Raw genomic sequence first — 13,204 nt, 5'->3', positions numbered from 1 at the left:
ATCGACAGATTGATCGTATCGTGTACAAGCACAACGGGACACCTGATGCCAACCGGGGCAAATCTAAAAGTTTGTTCGACTTGTACACTCACAAGGGGAGAGCACGTCTAAGGGAAGTCACTTCGGGATGAGACTCGGTGTACTAGCAGTAAACATTTAGGGTTTTTACCCCTTAAATCGCGAGAAAAAAACCTTTGAAAATTTAAACACAGTTTATATACTAGTTTAGTTACCATGTAGTCAACGGCGCAGCGGCCTAGACTCACGGTTATCGATTCTCAATGAAAATAATCTTTTTAATAGTTTATTTTTAATAATCTAATGCTTTCAATTATTAGTAACTTAAATATAAATAATTTTATTTATTAAAATAATATTTTTGGTTTTTACTATATTTTATTTGATATTAAAATTAAAGTTATATTTCAATCTTACAAATATATAATATATCTATATATTATAATATTAGCTATAAACAGTACTGATAATAATTGAATTTACATGTTTATTAAAAAAATTATTATCATATAAGTGGTTTTACAAACAAGAACCTGGAAGATATCATAAAAACCTCGAAAACGAAATCTTTTTGAACATATAGCACAATTAATTAAGGATGACTGCTTACATGAGCTATTACTGTATTATGCTGTATTATCGCTGTGATTTAAATATCAAGTAATATATAATAAATATTGTTATAATTAAATAATTTATAATTACCTAATAGTATTTGTAAACAGTAGATTACTTATTTTTTAAATTTCAAAATTAAGCACGTCAGCGAGAACCGTAACCCGAGCATATGGACGACAGGCAAATACGGTACCAGCTAGGCCAATGCACCATTGGCCAAAGTGAAACTTAACTAGAGCATATGAAAGGTTTTTTTTTCTCGGAATTACCTGGCCAGTGCGCTTTATTATTTTAAGGGTGAACACCCTAAATGTATACTTCTAACACACGGGGTCTCATCCCGAAGTGAATGTCTCAAGTCGGGCTTGTATTTCTTGCTCTACGGTGACAGATGCACTCCCGCACACGCCCGTTAAGTGAGAATGCGATTGCTGTGCTTCTGACACGTCCATGATCCGCCACAACAGCAAGAAATCCCACAGTGTTTTGAGGAAACACCTTGACACCAAGTGTTCTCACGAAATACAGGGTCTATAACAATGGGTTCTTCGCAAAGATGTCCGGCAAACCCAGTGCAGAATATGCCCCCGTGCAAAAAGCTCTATCGAGACTATCCAGGCACGATACTTCCATGATAAGTTTGGCCTTTTTCTATTTAATTAAAAAAAAATTCTTTACCTCGGAACAAAACGAGACTTAGTCAAAATTGGGTAGTTTTACAGGAAAGTGAAATACATTCTCTTTAAAGATACCATGTTATCCGTCAACCTGAAGAGATGCGTGTGGCCGGTAGAAGAAACTTATGACAATTTCTTCCAGCTGGGAGACTTTTTCCAACACCCACAGGTACATACACTTTAATTGAACTTACGTTTGTATGACTCCACTAAAGCTTTTACAACTCTCACTAAATTCTTTAGAAAATTTTTTGAGTCATTTACAATGATATGGTGTGTTAGAAAATAAAATGTTGGCCTTAAGTCTCATTGGGTTCTTTGGACTTCACATTTACAAACACACCGAGACTATCTGGAACGTCAAATAACCCTTTTAAGTCCTTGCCTGCTCCTTTTCCCGTTTAGTTCACCTGCGTTCTCCTTCTTTGCCTCCCTTCCCCACTGTACCTACCACCTTGTAATCCTCCTTCCTACACGTAGTCATTTGTTAAGCAACAAGCTTCCGGTTAGCTTCGCTCGCAAGCGTCTCACCTCACGAAATATTAAAGGTAAGTGATTTATTCCCGCTTCGCTCCTGGCAAAATGGCGCGCAGGTAACACGACACAGAGCTTCCACGGGAACATTCTGCTTTAAATAATACAAATTACTTCGTTAGTATTCTCAAAATGATTAGTTTTCAGCCAGTGATTTAGCACTAAAAATATTTTGCACCAAAAAAGGTTTACAAAACATTCGTCTAGCTAATACGGTAAATGGTTTCAAAAATATTTTCCCACGCAGTAGTTACTTTCAGACGACAAATGGGTATTCTATAATTCACATCTTAAACGGTGAACGAAGAGGTATCGGAAATATTTTCCGGGTTGATAATATTATAGTGTCCATTTATGCTCATATTATATTAAAAAAAACAGCTTACAATTTTCTCTTGTATAAATTTGTTTTATGTTATGCAATGCTATCTATGTTTATTCTTTGGATTGGAGTATTAAAAAAATGGCTGTTGATAGCAAAGAAACAAGTGAGTTGAAATTTGCAAGTGTACATTCAAAAATTGGAATGTTATAATATTATGTAATAAGTCTACAAGCTACAGTTGTATAATTATAAATGTACTAAGTATTTTATTGTTTTCAACATGGTATAAATATTGCGAATTTTTTGTTATTTTATTGAATTAAGTAATATGAATAGAACTTGTTATTTGGGGATCGTTTCCGCCATATTAGTTTATTTTTTACCCGATAGAGTTCAGTAGTATTTACTACCATGGCATCCGCCAACTTGTCGGCCATCTGGGCCGCCATTTTTTAAATGTATAATTATTAAATTAGAAATTCGGGAAAAATTCAAAAGTCGTCAAAACAATCATCCATTAATTTACTGATTAATTAGATCGATTCCTGTCAGTTCTATCCTTGCTCAAAGCAAAAATGTTTATTTTAAATAAAAAATTAATAAAACAAGTTTAAACTCCTAAAATAGGCTTTAATTACTCACCGACCAACCTCCAGTGATCCGGGGATGACTTAATAATTGCCATTTTGGAAATGCGTAATTATTAAGCTAGAAATTTGAAAAATATTTTAAAAATCATTTAAAAAATCGTTTACCTATATAATGATTGATTTGATACATTCGTGTCAATGGTTTGTTACCAGGTATTACAGAGTTTATTAAATTGATTAATTATATATTAAATAGTCTAAGGTACCCGTTACAATAAATATAAACCTTTATAAAACCATGAAACAGAAGGACGGAGAAGAAAGGAGTCAGCACATACAAAGTGACTGTCACCCATGGAGCGAGCGTGTGTTCGATACCTACCACAAGCATAGCAGCAAAGTTAAATTTTTCATTCTTGCATCCTGTAGGAAATTGTCTACAAAATTTATGAAATTAAGAGTAGCCTATACAAACAAAACATAATAAATAAAGAGTACTCACGTATGTGAGCACGTTAACCACAAAGTTTTAATAAGTATTCTCAGGGATATAGCCAGACACTGGGAGCTGGACGAGGGCCCGCCTACCAGTGTGTGCAGGAAGTTTGTTTACCCTGCACGCGGGTGTTGCTAGCAGAAACGTCGCAGCCGTTGTCCAACTGTTCTACGAGGCAAGCAGGGCGCAACTAGCATATAACACGGAAATTCGTAAAAAAGTCGATAAAATAGTAATACGGTACATGCAAATATATATTTTTTGGAATAGCTTTAAGTACGAAAAACGGAACGAGACAACGAGAGTAGAAAACTAGCCTTGGATTGTAACATTTGTGGCCGAAGAAAAAAGTCGTACATGTGATCTAACACTGAGCCGTCCGAGGACATATGCCACAAAAAAGAAAAGGCTAAAAATAAGAAGAAAAAATCTTCAGCAAGACTTATTCTGGTATAACACACTTGATGCCCGCGCCTTGCAGGCCATATGCCTAGCAGGGTTCCGTCCCTAGAAGAAACCCTTGGCTTTTCAAGGCTTCGTGCCAGGGTTCCGCAACTAAATTTGACCTGCGTCTTGCATGACCCCGCATTTTGCAGGGCCCCTCATCTTGGAGGTTCCTGTGGCGGGGATTTTCATTTGTTTGGTTTTCTGTTCAAAATATTAATATAAATGGAAAAAATTAAGAACTAATTAAATGTTATTAACATGTAATTTCAAGTGATGGTAAATATTCTTACGATTTTAATGTCTTTATTCGCGTTTTCCGTTTAGAAATTTTTTTAAAATTTGTATTGGCTCATACTGACGCCTCATTACCAGTAAACGGTATTTGGAGTTTATAATATAAACCGGAATATAATTCCTTGGAAAAATAATTAAAAAATTTTTCAGATAAATTAAAAAATAACCATCGTGAAATTTAAATTTAACGTTGCCTTAAACATTTTGTTAAAAATCTATTTTTCAAATTTCCCTACGGTAATGTTATATGTCCCTACTCCCTCGGATAACTATAAGGCTCCTCTTGAAAATGCTTGATGTAAAATGCAAAGTCTGGCCACCAGCCGGGCCGCAGGGCCTCTGCTGATTGGCCTACAGGGCTCTACAAGAGGCCACTCGTCATCCAGGGAGCCGCACAGGCCCCGCCCCGAGCTGCTCTACAGCACTGCCCCGCCCTGACAGGGACACACGGAGCCAGCCGAACCCTCCACCCCTGCTCGCGGTAGAGGGAGGGGGGAGGGAAAGTACACCTCCGAATATACAACAATAGTACTCAACTCCAAAATCACACATTTCCAAGTAACCAAAAAACTGCTAACCACTGCGGCGCATACCGACTTCCCAGATAAAATCGTAAATCATCCCCCAAATAAATTTTTTTTTTTTTAAATTTGTTAACATAATACTCCAAATTACTACAATATTTCAATGTTTTAGTTGTTATCTCACTAGAATAAAACACTCACCACTGAAACTCACAGGGTCATGCCACGGCCGAGAACTGGCAATAACTTCCTTCAAGCAACTAAGCTAACCAATACACATTTATTTTATAGAACCGATCAAAAGTTAAAATTTTAATTTAACACTGGAGGTTAGGGGTGACGTTCCGCCGCCTGGCACTCGTGCTCCGAGGTCAGCTGCCTCTCAGTCTGGCATCAGGTGCTCGGGGTCATGAGGAAGCTGTTCTGAGCGTCCAGGTGTGTGTCAAGGCGTCTACACACCAGCGTGCTTGAACAACCAGAGTTGCTGCTGTTGTCAGACTCCGTGGACCGCACTGTACGCAAGTACAGCCACGCACACGGAAGCCGAGCGCACGGGGAGCATCCGCGATCAACGTTCGCGGTGGATTTAAATTTACACGCGGAGCGCTTTATTGGGCTGTTACGTACGCAATTCTTTTTTTTTCCTTCTTTTTTTTTTTCCCCCACCGTTCCCCAAAGCGCGGGGTCGTAACGAACCCCGCCTCCCCTCCCTCCCACACACACTTCTGGCGGACCCGCGCGCCACAAATAATGGCGCCGCGCCCGGCAAATTGCGCGCCCGGACAAAACGTCATCAACGTCACCTGCCGTTATTGTCTCGTTTTATTTTTGTTTTATTTCCATCGCCGCCGCCCCCAGGCTTGGTCTTTTTCCCGGGCGGGGAATAACAGACGTCGACGAGGCAGCAATGCTTGTTCCTCCGCCGCCCGCCCTGCGCTGCGCGGGACGAAGAAGGCTCGGAGGGATTGGTTCCGGACGAGTCCATCGTCACAGAGCGAAGGGGAGGCGTAGGAGTGGTCGTTTGTCGGTTCAGTTGTTGCTCTCTGAAACATTTATGTGTTCTGCCGTGTCGCGCAACGTTGCTGAAACTGCGCGCTCCCTCGTCCCGCCTGTAATTATTATTTTTTTGTAGATGGAACAGAACCATTCATGTAAACATGCAGATATTAGTAAATTTTTTACATTTGCGGGAAAACAACTGTATCACTATAAAACAGAGTTCGCAGTAATCCTGGGCTCGGATTCTTACCCGGGCAATTATGCTTTGTGTTGTCCCAGTACATCTAATACGTAGTTCCCTGAATATATTTTCAGTATTAACTGCGCACATTAATAATCAAAATAAAGTGCAATTATTGAATACTCAATCATTTTTCCTTGGTTTAAAAATGTATGATTTAACGAAATATCAATAAAATATAAATTTATGAGCCAATTCTCGTATGAAATACTCAGTGTTACCTCGAAGAAAAAAAAAGTATTTGAATGATGCAAAACTAACCATAGCCATACGTTGTACAAATTTAGTATTACAAACTATTTCCTTGCAAATGGTTTCCAAAGGAATATTTTGTAAGAGTACAGAAAACGTTTTTCCTGTGTACCTTGAGACCAAGTGTAACTGCAGGATTCCCGGGTATTTACCACTCTATCGACAGTTTAAATAGCGAGAGGATAAATGGAGACATTTCCCAGGAGATTCATCGTGTCCTGAGACGTGGTGACGTGCCTTCACGCCTGACTCCCTCGCCCGGGGCGCCGTCACAATGGACTCTACTACCCCCCCTCCCCCTTCCCTCCGCGACGCCCGGGTGTCTGACGTCACGGGGCGACGCCTCACCTCGACGAGAGGCGCACCAGGCGTGTGCGAGTTTGTTTTGGTTCAATTGAATATAATCTCGAATCGAATACCACAATATTCACGAATATAGAATATTTTTCTTATCGAATCTTAAGAAACAGAGATTTTTTTTTTCTCACACTTCACAGGAGTCCAAGAAAAATTGATGAAAACTACCGTTAAAAAAAAAAAGATTAATATACTAGGAACCATAACAGAAATGTGTGAAGTAAAAGAAATTGGAAATTGGCTGTCAGTGCAGTTTATTGTATTAGTAAATTCTAAGTTTGAGAGAATTTTTACTGCTCTGGTTATATACATAAAGGATAATATTATTAATAATTTAAAACATAATTATTGTTTATTTGTTAAATATTTAAACAATGTGTGAATAATGTTGCAAGAAAAAAATCTAACTTTCTCAATAAATAATCTTAACTTCTTATATGTAATATATATTTTTAAAATAATTTTTTCTTGTGAATGAGTCTGACATGGTGTAGACCTGTGTGTTGGTAACAAATAATTTGAAGGAAAAAAAATGATTTGAAACGTCAAATTGAATATGTAATTATTCATGAATATGGAATATTAAATTATTCACGAATATAGCACATTAAAAAATAAATGAATATCGAATTTTAAATCATGAATATCGAAATTTAAAATGTTCTTGAACATCGAATGAATTTCGAATACTCGCAGATTCTCACGGCGCACCTTACGAGGTCTTTGTCGCCAAGCCACGGTTAATACTGGAAATCTATTCAGAGAACGTTTTACAAATAACTTGTAACGATTGGAGATAACTGGGACAACACAAAGCATAGTTACCCGGGTAAGAATCCGAACCCAGAATTACTGCGTGTCAGAGCAGCGCATCTTTAGCAGGATCTGCCACGTGATCATGAACAGGCAGCTCCATCTGTACGATCTAAGCGTGTGTTCAGTGTACCGCCCACTAGTTTTGTATCATCAACTCGAGTGCTATCCCTCCCGCTGCGCATTATGACGTAGGACGAGAAGATCTCGAAGACGGTGGAGGAGACGGGTTTTCGTCAACAGAGAAGAAAGTCACGGGGGGGTTTCAAGCTGAATTGAAAGTTAAGAAGCTCTTTAACTTTTCAAAACACTAGCGCTATCTAAATCTGAGCGAGCTACGTAAATATGGGAATTGCGAAAGGAAACTATTTGGATGGTTTTGCCGCAGCTCAGTTCGGAGATCTCAAAATAATTATCGGGAAACACCTCGCCCACGTCGTCTATCGGCATCACGCAACTTTCCTTTGATGTGACAGCTGAAGTTTGGCTCCTGGCGGGACCGAGTCCGATCCGATCAATGCGTCGTTTTTGATACGCGCGCTTGATACAGATTTTTTTTTCACTGGCCGATAATGATACAGTCACGATGATCTGATACAATGCGTGTAAGCTCCTGAAGATGTTGCCTTCCTGTCGCGGAAGTTACACTGTAATTTTTTTAATTGTTTAATTCTTGTAAACTTACAGATATTTGTAAAGTTTTACATTTACATGAAAACAACTCTGCCACTTTTATATAGAATTCGCAGTAATACTGGTCTCGGGATTCTTATCCAGTATCTCCAATTGTTAAAGTTATTTAAGCTGTTCCCTGAGTGGTTTTCCAGAATTAACAGCGCACATTAATAAGCACGATGATACAAAATACAGTCAAATTGTTGTATATTCTATTATCTTTTATATATTTGAAAACAAATATTTGCTTGAATGAAACATCAATTAAAATTATATCATTTACGAGCCGTTTTTCATAAGAAATACTCCGTTTTATCTCGTAAAATGTATTTCATACATGCAAAAATAAGCATACCATAGCCATATGTTGTAAAAATTCACAATATTTTTCTTGTAGTATTACAAACTATTTATTGGCAACTGGCCAATTGGCAACAAGGCGTACTTTGTAATACATAGGCTATAGAAATTTTATTTTTCTGTGTATATGCTACGGGTAATGCTAGAAGAAGAAGAAGTAAGCCTTAGCATTATCCAAGTTTGTTTGGGAAAGTTCGAATGATCACTAAAATAAATTTGAATCTGGTGATTACCCGTGTACACACAGGTCTACCCAATGCTGATTGGGCAGTGTTAGGTGTTGGGTCATTTTCGAGCACGTTAGGTAAGGCTAGTTAGTTAAGGTACAATGAAACTAAAGTTATCAATCATTTCTAACATTTCTCAGTCAGCGTTGGTTATTTTATTAATTATTCGGACTTTACCCAACAAACTTGTATAATGCTAAGTTAACCAGGAAATTTCGAAAAAAAGTTAACTCTAACTTTAAGTCAACCTGGAACTTAAAATTCGACGATGGTTTTTCTAATTTAATCTTGAGTAATGTTGATATTCCTTCCTGATAAATTATCTCGCGGTCAGTTTTATAAATGCTTACGAACAAACTCCGGTGGAATCACGTAATTGCACGTGGCAATAAAATATTTGAAAGGTTTTCCAATACGAAATCATGAACTGAAATTTTTACTGACCAGCACTTTCATTTACACGCTAAAGAAAAATTAATTTTCCTTTTCCCAATAATGGCCATATTTTAAAAAAAGAACTCTAGACAAATAGAATAAAATAAAAATGGAGAACATCAGCGCTGGTTCTGGGCGACTGCCCGCTTGCCCGGCCTTGCAGTCGCCCCTACAGATGCCGTTCGTTCCACTGCACGCGGCACGTGATCGCCAGGCCTGATGCGGTACGCTCCTGTGGGGAGGCAACACACTGGACCAGCATTACCGAAGGCTCTGGTTACGATACCAGCACAGCGAGCTGAGGCACCTGTACTTAACTGGTTAGATTTTCGTTTCATCGCGGAACCTTTCTTTCACACTCAGCTCCACATATATCTGTATAATAAATAAAACATTAAATGTTTTACATTTTTCTCTTAATAAAGGAACTATATCACTGTTAATGCGTGTTATTTCTTTCTGAGTTTTTTTACCTTCTACTTCAGTAAATTAGATTACATGAAAAATCAAACTACCCTTTTAACACTTCTTAGGGATGGAATTTTGGCAATTTAGTAAATCGGTGTTGTTTTTGTTGCGTAATCGATGGTTCCCCGAAACCACTGCATGTAAGTCCTTCCCCAACAACCTTGAACTGTGTCGTTCAGTGCTGCTTTCTCTAGTGATCTCATTCTCTACGATATGGCGAACCAAACTTGAAGAATTAACAGGCTTGACTTCTAACAACCCTATCTTTTTTTCTTGAACGAGACTGGTGGGTCTGTAAACTTACAAGCCCCAAACCACTCTTTTAAAACTGCAAAATTTTAATTTTTATTAGATATGGGCCAATAAAATCCTAAGTACCATCAAATCCCGAGTATTCGAAGGTTTACATATTCGAGGAAAAAGATTTGAAGAAAATATTCGAGGAAATAAAGTAAATTAAAACAATTCAACAGTGATGATCTCAGACGTTTATTACATCAGTTTTTATTTCATACATATCCTGTTACCATTCCCCAAGAAAATTTACTATAACATGTAATTATAAATATAATTACAATATATACTGAATCTGGAAACCTAGTTTGTGAAACAAACTTTTAAAGCGTTGAATGTTTCAACACGTTAGTTAATATTTTTATTGATTGTGCATTATTGTATTTTTGACCCTTGAGACTTAGATTTGGATTTGAAGGGTATATTAAGAAACGTTTTGAGATTCGGATTCGAGAAAATTGGGATTTGGCCCATCACAAGTTTTAATGCATAAATATTTCACGTGGTCTACTTGAGCAACCTTTGAACACCTAAGTACTCGAATACGAATTCTATAAAGGCTTATTTACTAGTAAAATGCTTCACAAATCTGTTGGATTTCTATAATTTATCAATGCACGATATAGTCGTGTTACGCATTGGCTGGCGGGCGGCCAAAGGCGAAAGCTTATACCACCGCTCCGAAGATATCAACACAACGTCACGCTGCACAGTGGGAGATTTGCCCGAAAACGTGGTCAAAAATACAAAAACCAATGTTATGTCATACAAACTTCATTATAGGGGTTTTCGAGGTCGCTGATTACGAATTTAATGTTAAAATCAGTTAGTTAATGGCCGTTCATCTTATAGAGGCTAAAATAACAAAAAATACATATAATTTGTAGTCTATAATATGCATATTAAATGTTTGTAATTTTATTGGAAATTGCTCATCATGGTAAATAACATTTTGTATGTAACAGATATCTCATTCCCATTTATTGTTACAGTCAGTGGAACAAGTGATTCAATTTACTGCTCGAAATAGTTTTTTTCTCTTACAATGCATTCAGTGTTTTCATGGAGAAACTGCAGACTGATTGGCCTACAAAACCTGGGAAATGAATGCCTCGGATTCTTCCATATAACAATTTCGTCCCGAGATTTCGGTTCAGAAGAAACAAGTTGCAATGGTACAAAATACGTCAAGAACACATTTGCATCCGAATCAGAATCGTTGTTGAATCTTTGCTTGTACTCACTGTGTCCCGAGCTCCCATCACATTCCCATTTACAAATTAAACTTAATGCACGCACATCGTCGGGATGTAAACTTTGTATCACTTCTTCTTGGACTAGTAAAATACGTTGACAGGTGTGATCTTACAGATTTTGAAACTTCACTTCTGCACTTTTCTCAGTAACTGTGATACTCGTACGCGGTAGACAACACCTCTATTTCGCTTCCCTTACTGCTTCATAACTGGGATACAATTTGCAGTTGTGTTTTCGCGCTGTTGATCTAATTACACTGTATTGATGCCTACTCAATTTAGCATCAACCATTGTAGACAAAGCCTCATCTGCAGATATTGTCTTCTCGACTTGCATACTATATAACGCTTCCGATATTTCGAATCTCTTGTTGGGGTAGTTGTGGTTATGTCTTTTACTATGTTGGCAGCATCTAAATTACCAGACGAACGAAGGCTCATCTGAGTGGCATAAGACAACATCGACATGTCTACATTAAATGTACAAATTTTGTACGTAGTTGCTCTGTTCTCCTTCGTTTCGTTCGTTCACTACTTGAACAAAATTCCACGGAAGGGCGTCCACGTTTCTTTGCCGACTCTCCAGAACTGGGATTACTTACCGGAATACAAATGTTCTTGCTGAGCCATGCTTGATTTTTATTCAGAAAATAGTCAATGTTTCTTGAAGATTCTTTCCATGTAGTGTTTAGCTTAGAAAAAACGTGGACAAAGCAGGCATTGCACTCGCAGGTATTGTTATAATGAAACCCCGTTTCTCGGACAACACTTTCTGTAGGTGTTCCAGACTAGTTCGTATATCTGAAGTTAAGAAGCCCTTCAGCATCAAGAATAGCTCCCTCCTAGTATATGCCAGTTCTTCTTCTCCTGATCCTAAAAAGAAAATTTTGCATGACTGCAATGCAATGGCACTTATTAAAATCATTGGGCGGGTAAAAAAGTTCAGATCGGGGAAAGAGGGAAATTGGTTTGCAGTAATGGAGTCCTTTCTTGGATTATTTTCTGTATGAATAGAGTAACATAGATTAAAAACAATTTCGAATATTAAAAACATAATATTCACAAATTATTAATACCATTTTGTTGAATATAATTACAATAGTGTAATAAAATGCACTGATATTTTTATGCCATTCTGTTATAGTGAAAAAAGAAAACACCAAAGAAATAGTCAACAAAATTCTACCATAATTAAGATGTCAAAAATTGTTCATTACAGAGTGTTGTTTTTGGTGAATTCGTTTACAAGTTCTTTGTTCAGTGCTCATTTGCGTTCGCAACAGTAGACCCTTAGGAATAATGTCTTATTCGCGGGATTGATTCTTGGTTATGGTCGATCCGGAATTTCTTAAGGGGGGAAATGTAACTGACTTGGCCCTAGAAGAGCTAGTTTTCTCGGAGTGCTTCCCATTTCACTGTTGTATTCCATTCATGCTTCGAATCTACCCCAAATCACAGTCACTGGCACCGAACACCTAGGCTAAACTTCGCTCAAATTTCTCAATTGTTGCCATTTCTTAAATCCCATCATTCCATACAGTCTCGTGAACTAATTTAGGAAGTTTCTTCATCTCATTAGATAACAATAATTGAATTGTAAAACAACACATGACATAAACTTAATCAATTCCTTATGGGTTTGTGTGTATCCACCCATCATATATGGTTATTTTACAGCTGGAAAATCTAAAACAAATGTCCTTCTTAGTGAAAAACTTTGAAGGATTTTAGATTGGTTTCTTACCAGTAGTAAAAAATTCCGTACCAATAAAAAATCTGACTATACCAACACTACATGTGGTTTTCATCAAAGATTTCTGAAAGGCTAGACCACCACTAGTAAACTTCTCCAAACTTCAACAAACATAGATGACGATGTCGAGAATGAACTAACAATTAGTGAAGCTTATGAAGGAATAAGAAAAAAGGCATCTGGTATTAGACGGGCTATGCACATTGTCGACAATGATGGGTCGGCTAAGACCCGCCATAGCCTCAGGGAGTCGCCACCAGTGCAGCGATGAAGGAAAAAATATCGTACACAAAGGGTAGCACATATTAGCAGCTAGTTATTGTAAATTCGTATTACTAAAACAATAAACTAAACGCTCTATTTCGAAAGAAAGGTGCATAATGTGGCATACCCAACTAAAAGCCTCGATGTAATATGATAAAACTAAATTAGCATTATGTTCACAAAGTCGCTTTAGAAAATAAAACAAATAATCATTACAGCTTTATATATAACAACATAAGGCAGCGATATAGACGCCATACCTCCAGGAATTGCATCAATTTTTCAGA

General features: G+C 37.5%; 1 protein-coding gene across 1 annotated transcript in view; it reads right to left on the bottom strand.

Moving 5' to 3' along the window:
- The window catches only part of LOC134531087 (muscarinic acetylcholine receptor DM1), a 104,218-nt gene that overhangs the window by 46,592 nt on the left and 44,422 nt on the right, over positions 1 to 13,204 (bottom strand). The window lies entirely within an intron of this gene.

Source organism: Bacillus rossius, chromosome 1 (assembly GCF_032445375.1).
Source record: "Bacillus rossius redtenbacheri isolate Brsri chromosome 1, Brsri_v3, whole genome shotgun sequence".
NCBI classification, from domain to species: Eukaryota; Metazoa; Arthropoda; class Insecta; order Phasmatodea; family Bacillidae; genus Bacillus; species Bacillus rossius.
Note: the sequence above shows the minus strand (reverse complement) of the source record. Positions and strands in the feature narration are given on the sequence as shown.